The sequence below is a fragment of the Pyxicephalus adspersus genome, chromosome 10 (genome assembly GCF_032062135.1).
Source record: "Pyxicephalus adspersus chromosome 10, UCB_Pads_2.0, whole genome shotgun sequence".
Classification (NCBI taxonomy): Eukaryota; Metazoa; Chordata; class Amphibia; order Anura; family Pyxicephalidae; genus Pyxicephalus; species Pyxicephalus adspersus.
This window is the reverse complement of record NC_092867.1, coordinates 33,650,461-33,660,124: the sequence shown is the minus strand read 5'-3', so window position 1 is coordinate 33,660,124 and position 9,664 is coordinate 33,650,461.

Here is a 9,664-nt window from a genome sequence, read left to right as displayed (position 1 = left end):
ATGACTTGCAGAAGAAATCTTTTGCTGAGGTTATGAGTGATCCCTAACATCTTGTAACTCTTTATTGACCAAAACAAACTCTGCAGCTGTTTCTTTTTCTATATCAAACCACAGCTTGCTCCAGAAGTTAATGAATGTCTAGGCTCTATCAAGTTTTTTTTTTTTTTTGCTTTGTTTGTGATTAGCTCACAGTGAGGATTTTTTTACAGTAACTGACACCTCGCTGCCTAAAATTATGTTGAGACAAACTTCTGTCCTAATTGCATAGATTAAAATAATGTACCTGTTCCAACTTACATACAAATTCAACTTAAGAACAAACCTACAGTCCCTAGCTATGTATGTAACCCAGGAACTATCTGTAATTTTCTTCAAGCTGCTTGTGAACATTTATATAATGCCTGAAACTCTTGAAATTAAATTAATTGACATTAAGACCTGATTTATTAGGCTCCCCAAAACTGGGGAAGATAGACAACCATGTGTGAAGTTGGGGCGATCCAACAGGATCTGGTCCAGGATTGAAAACATTTTCCAACTAATAGCAAGCAACTTTTAAGAAACCACCCAGGTTCTTCAATGATAGTCTATGTTCTCCAGACTTGGCGAATTATTAATAAATCACGCTCCTTGTATCTAAATGTTTAATGTCACATTGACACTAAATTTTTAACAGTACCTTCTAGCAAAAAATGAAACATGAATGTCTTATGTGACAATACAACCTGAAATGCTACCATCTAGTTTATCTTCTTTATGCAATGGCTTAAACAAATTACTTCCAAGAAGCTCCTGGTACCCAATGTGTGATTTGCATTGCAGATAGCCTTTGGGCGTTGACCTCTCTGACATCCAAGAATATTGCTATTTGCAAAAATTCCATGATGTGCCTGCTGCTTTGCTCTAATTATTATGTATAATATTTCACAGTAAGAGGCACAGAATGTTCTAATAACTGATACTCATCCGGAACACCACTGAAATATTGGTAATAGTTCCCCCAATAATTCCACTGACACGTATTATATTTCCTATGCATCCCTTGTAAAGCATGAATACAGCAGAAAAATATATCTTATTAAACACAATGCTGCTGGAGACGTAGGGACCAAGCACTGTGCATGATGGGTTTTACTAATGAGAATATCATTCCACTCAGTTCTCTTTATGTCTATTCACTTCACTAATTATAAATCCATTAAATTACTTGGCTCACAAGCACAGCATGAAAAATGATGTATTGTGTATGCTGTATCTGTCTGCCCCATTCTGCTTTCTCCAAATGTATTTTAAATTGTTTCAGTGTTTTGGAAAATAAAATGATAAGCTGCTGTCATAGTAAATCTACTAAATTAGATTTTTAGGACCAAAAGAAAGATGTAGGTAACTGTTATTGTAAGAGTCACTTATTGGTATGAGTCCTTACATACTTTGCCAAGTATACATGGAATACTCTATGCATTCATTAACAGTAATATAATCAATGGCAGTACTTTATTAAAGCAGAATAGACATCTTCTGCTACAGAGAACATTAATTATATGTAATAGATTTTAGGCCTACTTATATAGTACAGCCAACAGCTGTCATATCAGGACCTGGACCAGGAGTTTAAATAATCCGCACCCAGCTCATAAATCTTTACTCCCAAACAACTAGGTTTTCAATCTACCAATACCTTAACTTGACAATTTAGAATCTGCAACCCACCATGTTGATATACTGCAAGACAATGGCCAAATTATGTTGAAACTGCTCATGTTACAGAATATACATGGTACAAAGATAGCGCTCCATAAAGAATGTCAGGCTACCAGGAAACCTACATCATACTGCCAAACATTGTCCAAACACTAAAATGACCCAACACCTTGAAAGTGCCATACCACCTAGTGTCAGCCCAACGACTCACATTTCCATCATCATCACACATTTCCTAACCCAAAAAGAACCTGTATTAGGAGGCTTTGGGCTTTTGTTGATTGCATTACCTTTAAAGCTATGTAGGTAGATTGTATCTGTGATTATTTCCTTCTGACCTGCATTTAATCCATATGGGAATGGAAGGAAACAAATAATTAAACAAAATACCTGCAATGCTCACAAATCCTAGACAGCACATACATAGTAAATGTCTTCACAAGGTAATATTATACAACCATCCAAACTGGATCACACCGATGTCATATCACTAATTGATCCATCAAATTCAAAAAACTTAAGCACACCCTACCTGCTTAACAATTCAACAATTCTGCATTTATCCAGTCTGCTGCAGGACTCTAAAGTACATAAAATGATAAAGATATTCATTGAATAGTAATCAGGGTGGGAATAAAAAATTAACACATCCATCAACCTCTGACTAATTCCAACAGCTTAGTCTAAAGAGAGGCAAAGCAGAGCCCTCAGGGCTATTATGTCAAATTTTATTTGATGGAAATAAAAATTCCTTTTTGTAAAGCACCCCTCCTACCTCGCTGATCAATTTGTTTTTCACCGTTACAATTAATATCCTATTGCAGACATGGATACAAAATTTTTTTTCTGGTTTTTATATTGACCCTGGAAATAAATTGTAGTTAGATCACGTCCCGCATTTATACGCTGCATTATAAATGCAATCCTTTGTTCCTTTTCTAAAGGTAATTGCCTTTGAACCCTCTAGGAATCTCCTGGGTTCTTCTTCTACAACCGGGCACAGAGCTGCCCTTTAATTTTAAACACGATAACTAGTATCATAGATTTTTATCTCACATTTTATAAACCTCAGAACTGGATCTACTGGTTTTCGTTGAGTGCAGCTTTCTCGTGGTAATTCTGTATTAAAAACTGCTTCTTTTTTTGTCCAGCTGTATTCCAATTTTCAGTATTATCAGTTTAGGGGGGTATTTATCAATTTGGTGATTTGTGACTTTATCAAAATATTCAATGGTGGTGTGTCAATCATTGTCATTTAAAACACATGCATCTGAAAGGTTCGAGTTGTTTGGTGCTTTTTTAACCTCAAATTTACTGAATCCAAACCATTTTATACTGCAAGTTTCTTGAATCTTGACTCCTAGTCAAAATTAGTTTCCTGGTGGTCATCAGTAGTTTTTTATCCAGTACATTACAGGTGGTCCCCAAGTTAGGGACATCTGACATACGGACGGCTTCCCTGCTTGCTCTGTGCAGGACAGAGGCTTGATGGGGGGGAGGGGGGTGGTTTTGCATGACTTGCAGAAGAAATGTTTTGCTAAACACAGCTGAGGTTGTGGGTGATCTTATGAGCTGAGCTAATCTGTAGCATCTTTGCTCTAGAAGTTAGTGAATGTCTAGGCTCCATGAAGTTGTTTTGCTTTGTTTGTGATTAGCTCACAGTGAGGTTTTTTTTTTACAGTAACTGACACCACACTGCCTAATAATATGTTGAGACAAACATATGTCCCAATTGCATTTATTAAAATATGTACCTGTTCCGACTTACATACAAAATCAACTTAAGAACAAGCCTACATCCCTATCTTGTATGTAACCTGGGAACTACCTGTACATGAATATTGGAAACCAAGCCTGCAAATCACTCAAAATCAAATCAATGTATTTCCTGATTATTATGTAAAACATCTGATGGGTTACAGTATACATTTCCTGTTGGAACAGGTGTCACAACTTTTTTCTTGTGTCACATAGATTGTTTATTCAGGATAGGTCTCACAAACTAGAATTCTGTGCAATTAGCTAAAATATAATCAAAGCTAACGATCCTTCCTCTAAAGTATCCAAAGATGCTGAGTACAGAACTCCTCCTGCTGCTGATTTCACAGAGTCCAGTCAAGGATCCCAGTGACATACAAAATAATTCAGAAGGCACCAGTCGAGTTTGCCTGGTACTTTGCAAACATACTGGATGGCATTGCTAAATTTTAAGTTTTCTCAGTGTCAGGTTTGTTCTATGCAAATCTTTTTACAGCTATGCCCTGGAATGACTTTTGTCAAAAACTAATTTTATACAAACGTATATAAAAAATGGTGTTTTTCCATTACATGGTACCCCAAATATTCATGCAGTAGCCAGATATATCAAAAGTGCTGAGCTGGTCTGTAAACTAGGAAACAATAATCCTTTCAGAACACAAACAAATTCTATATGCTGCTTCCATTTTTATAAGCATGTTGAGATGTTTAAGTTGTTTTTCTCCTAATTGTGTATTTGAGTACATTATATTGTAGTTATTGTTTTAAAAGTTGTGTCTTACATACAGTTTTGAGGTAGTTATGGACACAAAATACCATTACCATCATTCTCATTATATAACTATACTTTCTATTACAAACATAAAATGACATACAAAACATAAACATACATAAAAAAATAGGGGGTGGTTAAGAGAATAACAATAATAATAAAGCATTTTGTAGAAGAATGCAAGACCTTTGAAAGCTACTGATGCTATAGTAAACACCATGGGGCATTTTATTGGAAGCCTCTGCTGTACAATACAAATCTTGCCATGGCTAATCTTTTCTCTGGAAAGGCTGAATTTTCAGGCTTTGTTGCCAATTAACATATATCTATATGGGGGCATGACCTGAAGCTGGCGTGTATGGATGTGTTAGCCTGAGGCTCTGTGGCAAACGTGGACACCGGCAGCGTTAGGTGATTATCCAATTGTTATGAATGCCTCTAATCAGTTCTATATTCCTTATAAAAATCAGGATAACAAGAAATAAACGTTTCAAGAATATAAGTGCTTTATATGTATTTTAGATGTCTATTGTGTCATTGGATATGCTTTCACAATATATATTTCCATTATTACTTAGTTCCATTACTGTCGGTAGCCCTGAAAAAGAAACATTACAACGAGAAACTATTTGGGTCATTAATTGAACAGTATACCAAAAACCGGCCTTTGAAATATAAAGTAGCATTGATGTCATGATCGTAAGTACTTTGATATGTATTCTGATAACAACAAAATGTTTAAAGTCAAGGAGGTCAAATAAGCCAATGGATGAAGAGGATAAATTGACAGAACATAAAACAATTAGGGTACCTGAAAAACTGACAAGAGGTTTCAGTTCAAGAAACATAGACTGTTGATTGGCAGAGCAAGCTGGTACTGGCATGAAAAAGAGAAAGATGAATTTTATGTTTAGGGTAGGAGTCAGAAATAAATACCACATTGTAGAGAAGGATGCAATATCAAGTTCATATCTCCATGCAAACTGGCAATATGACCACACTTACCATTCTATGTGATCCAGGTAGCACACATCATTACTCCCATCATTACACATATTCTAGTAGCTACTATGGATGTCTGGGAACCCTAAGGGAAAAGATTCCCATAAATTATACACATGTGAAAAGGTAGCGTGCAACAGCAAAATAAGGGTACCATGTAGGCCAGCGGGATCCTGCCTTGCCATCTAAATTCCTTTTTTTATTTTTTGGCAACCCAGATCTTCAGTTAACACTTGCAACCTTTGAAATGCCTCACATAATAGAAATGGAAATAATTGCATTACCTTCTATAATGATAACTAACAGCATTAAAATTGCAGATGGTTAAAATTTACATTTAATAAAATGGGAAGGTTGTTATCCTGAGTTTAACATTCAAACTGAAAATATTAATCATAGACTAGAATTATGTTCCACGGTGAAGAAAGCTGCAACCTCTTCAATGAGTTTCTAATGTGTTTTCACTGAAATCAGTCCAACTAATATCCAGCTAATCATTATGCTAAGTTTTATTTGAAGCTGAGCTATGGGATCTGAGATAAAAGCATTTTTTGAAACTTCGACTCCTTCTAATATGCATTAGGAGTTTCAAATGGAATAAAAGCCACAGACAATAAAACCTGGGTAGTTCATAAGAGCATATGATGAAAATATACAGAAATGCAGGTTGTCTTCGGAAAAATAATAACATGTTAATATAAATATTTTTTAGATATAGAAATCTAAATTACATCAAAACCTTAACTGTATGGGCATCCTTGCTGAATTAAAGGAAGATCAAGAGGTGGGACGGGCAGGGTAAATTATAGCTGTTACAGATATCGTCTTATGTATGTTGCCCAGGTTTACTTATTCTTCGTTTAAAGATGAATTAAAGTCAAAATTTTCCCACTGCTCAACCAGAATTTTTCTGAAATGTACAGCTTTTCTTCTGACCCAATCATGCATAATGGCTGCTACCAACCTTAATGTACTGTGAAATGGGGTGGAATTGTTTTTTTTAAATACATATTGGTAATATTGGGACAAAACCAGGTAATATAACTATATGGGCACTATGGAGCCAAGAGACAGATGTTGTGTTGCAATACAACCAAATGATAGTACTTGACTTTACACACCCTAATATTTTGTTGCACGGTCTTTAACTTTTGATTATGACACCTATTCACTGTGGCATTTTTTTCCTGAGCTTAGGCAATATTGCAACATTTCTGCCCACAGTTTCATTCACTTTTCACCAAGATCTTGTATTGAAGATCGGAGATTTGGACCATTGCATAAAGTCTTCTACAGCATACCCCAAAGGTTCCCAATGGGGTACCTGCACTCTGTTGTGGTCAATCCATGTAAAAATGATGTCTCATGCACCCTTAGAAAATTATTCAGATGGTCACATAACGTGGCATAACCTAGACCTGACCAGCTGAAGCCACCCCAGATCATACTACTGCCCCACATTTGGTATTTATTCAAAATAATAAAGATACTTTTTGTTAATTTGTGTGCAATTAAGTAAAAGCTTTGATCTTCTGATGATGTAGTCATAGTTGGAGCACAATTTTGGGATGCATCTCTTACAGACGTCTACACAGAGAAGCCATTAATCAACATTTCAGCTGTGATTATCTAATGATTCCTACAGATAAAATAGCTCTGTTTGTTCTGCTTGCAGAGCCATTTGTATGCGCAATCTGTGATCTACAGCCTCTTTACTGTTATATATGCAGGCTCCATTTTTCGGAGATTCATCGCTGCATCATTCCCAAAGTATGCTGTCACAGTATCTGTCGGGAATGTTGTGTGGCCTTTGAAGTTATAATATTTCAAGTCCCGTGTTCTGAAAGCAAGTAGGAATAATTGCAGAGCCAACAAAACAAGCAGCATAAATCCCAGCTTTCTATGAAGCAAACATGCCTAAGAGAATAAACACAATATAAGGAGCAGGAGAGTGTGCTGAGCTCTCGACACTTACTCTATTGATGTGTTTGTTATTGTATTCTGTGTGTCACCCTGCTGCAGTATAAAACATTAATGATAACCGGCGTAATAAAATAAAGCATGCTTGCTAAAAAATGCTTTTTTTTTGTCAAGAAATGACAAGTGTTTTTTTCCAAAGGAAAATAATTGCTAAAATGCAATGCTATTTTTTGGACATTTTTCTTAGAGTTTGAAGGTATTGCAAGGTTTGGCAACGGTAAGAGAATAAATGCTGGATTACATTTCTTTTAAAGAATAGAAGTTACCCATGCACAGTATACAGTACTCAACCTTTTACAATCCACCCTTTTAATAATTTTTATGTCTTGGAGAACCCCTGACCCTTACAGTTATTATATCAGCAACTTTACAGACAGCTAAAAATATAATTGCTATCATACAGGTGGCTTTGGGTCCAGTACTAAGAAGGCACTATCAGATGGAAGATCATTCAGCCACAGCTTATGGAACCCCCAGCAACTTCTGGAAGAACCCTAGGTCTTCAGTGAACCCTAAATGTAAGGTATGGTATAGTGACGTATAGTACATATGTATATCCAAGTGATACAGCCAACCTCTGTTACCAAGGATAAATAAATAGGGAAACAAACAATAAAGAATGTTTTTTTGGCTAAAATATATTCAAAACAAGTCAAAAGACCAAAACATACATAATATAATAATATAATCACGGTAGGTTATAAATTGCCCTGCCCCCTTAGAATGCCCTTTTTATTAATAGCATGCTGGGTAAGGGTTTCTAGACAAGTAATTCGAGTAAATGAAAAGAAAGGAGTATGCAAACCAAGATCCTGTTTGTAATAAATTAACAGGATCTGTTTAGAAGTGACCATAAAGGTGGAGTCCTTAAGTATCTTAATGCCCAACGCATTTCACCATAGTGGCTTCCTCAGGGGAGCTTGAGACACATAAACTAATCAACTAATGATCAAATAAATGATAAAATAAGGTCAATGCAATATTGGGTATTTATACATATGTAATACATAAGAATTCAAGATCTAAATGTACATGTCGGGTAAATATGTATGTACATTTGGTATTCCAAGAAACATTCAGCTAAAATTACACCAAAGAGTGTTTGTGTATCTGTTAGATAAATATGGCATTTAAATGATACAAACTCTATTGGCAATGTGATAATTAATTTGTTTATACACAAACACAACTTGTGTTCACCTTTTCTCAGTATGTGTAAATTTAGGGTGGCTCACATCTACATGTTGGTACTCAGACCAATACCAACATGTAGATGAGGAGACTTTAATTAATTTTTCATCATTATGGTCTTCTAAGATTCAATAGAATATGTAACCTCAAGCAACCCAGCTTTATTATGTTTTCAGTTGGTGTGAAACTGCTACTACTACAAAGATATGTTATATGTTTTTATGTTTACCCCATATAATAAATTGTACCTGATACAATGGGGTTTATTTACTAATGTCTTGGGGTGTTCACTTATGAAAATTATTAATCAATCAGTAGGGGAATTTTCACTTAGCATGGTGATAATATAGTTTGCAAAGAATACTCAATCACATGTAAAAAAGTTAAGAGGATGCATTTTTTGCTTCCACACATAATAGCTCATTTACTATGCCAGGTATTTACCCCTGCAAAGTGATATTCCACTCTGCTAAGTAAAAAGCCTGAACTTTTTTATTGAAGCATCCCCAATATATCATTATATTTTGCTTTGATGACTACACTCCATGGGGAAAAGCAAATAGTTATATGTTAGGATTTCATGAAGGGGAAATCTTTTTAGTTCAAATATTTCTATTGGAGGTTCAATAACAGAAACAATAAACAAAGAAGGTAGTACAACAGTAAAAAAAATGGTAAGTCTGTGATGGAGCGGGTTCAGACTGATATATACAGAGAAGGAAATATGACTATTATTATTATTATTATTAATATTATTATTATTGTTATTATTATTAATAATAATAAACAGTATTTATATAGCGCAAACATATTACACAGCACTGTACATTTACATAGGGGTTGCAAATGACAAATGAATACAGATAGTGACACTGGAGAAGAGGACCCTGCCCTGAAGAGCTTACAATCTAGTAGGTGGGGGAATTTACACACAATAGGAGGGGAGATATGTAGTGGTTGGAAGTAGTGACAGTTTCAAAAGACAGAAGAAGATGGGTAGGCAAGTTTGAAAAAATGGGTTTTGAGTGTTCTTGTAGAAGTCTTGTATCCATGGTTGTGATGAGGTTATTAGTGAGGAAGTCATTAGTAGGTCATTGGAGGAGCGGAGAGCACCTGGGGAGTATTTTTTTACCAGGTCAGACAGGTAAGTGGGACAAGAACTGTGGAGAGATTTGAAGGCAAAGCACAGGAGCTTGAATTTGATTCTCAGGTGAAATGGAAGCCAATGGAGAGATCTGCAAAGAGATGCAGCGGAAGAGG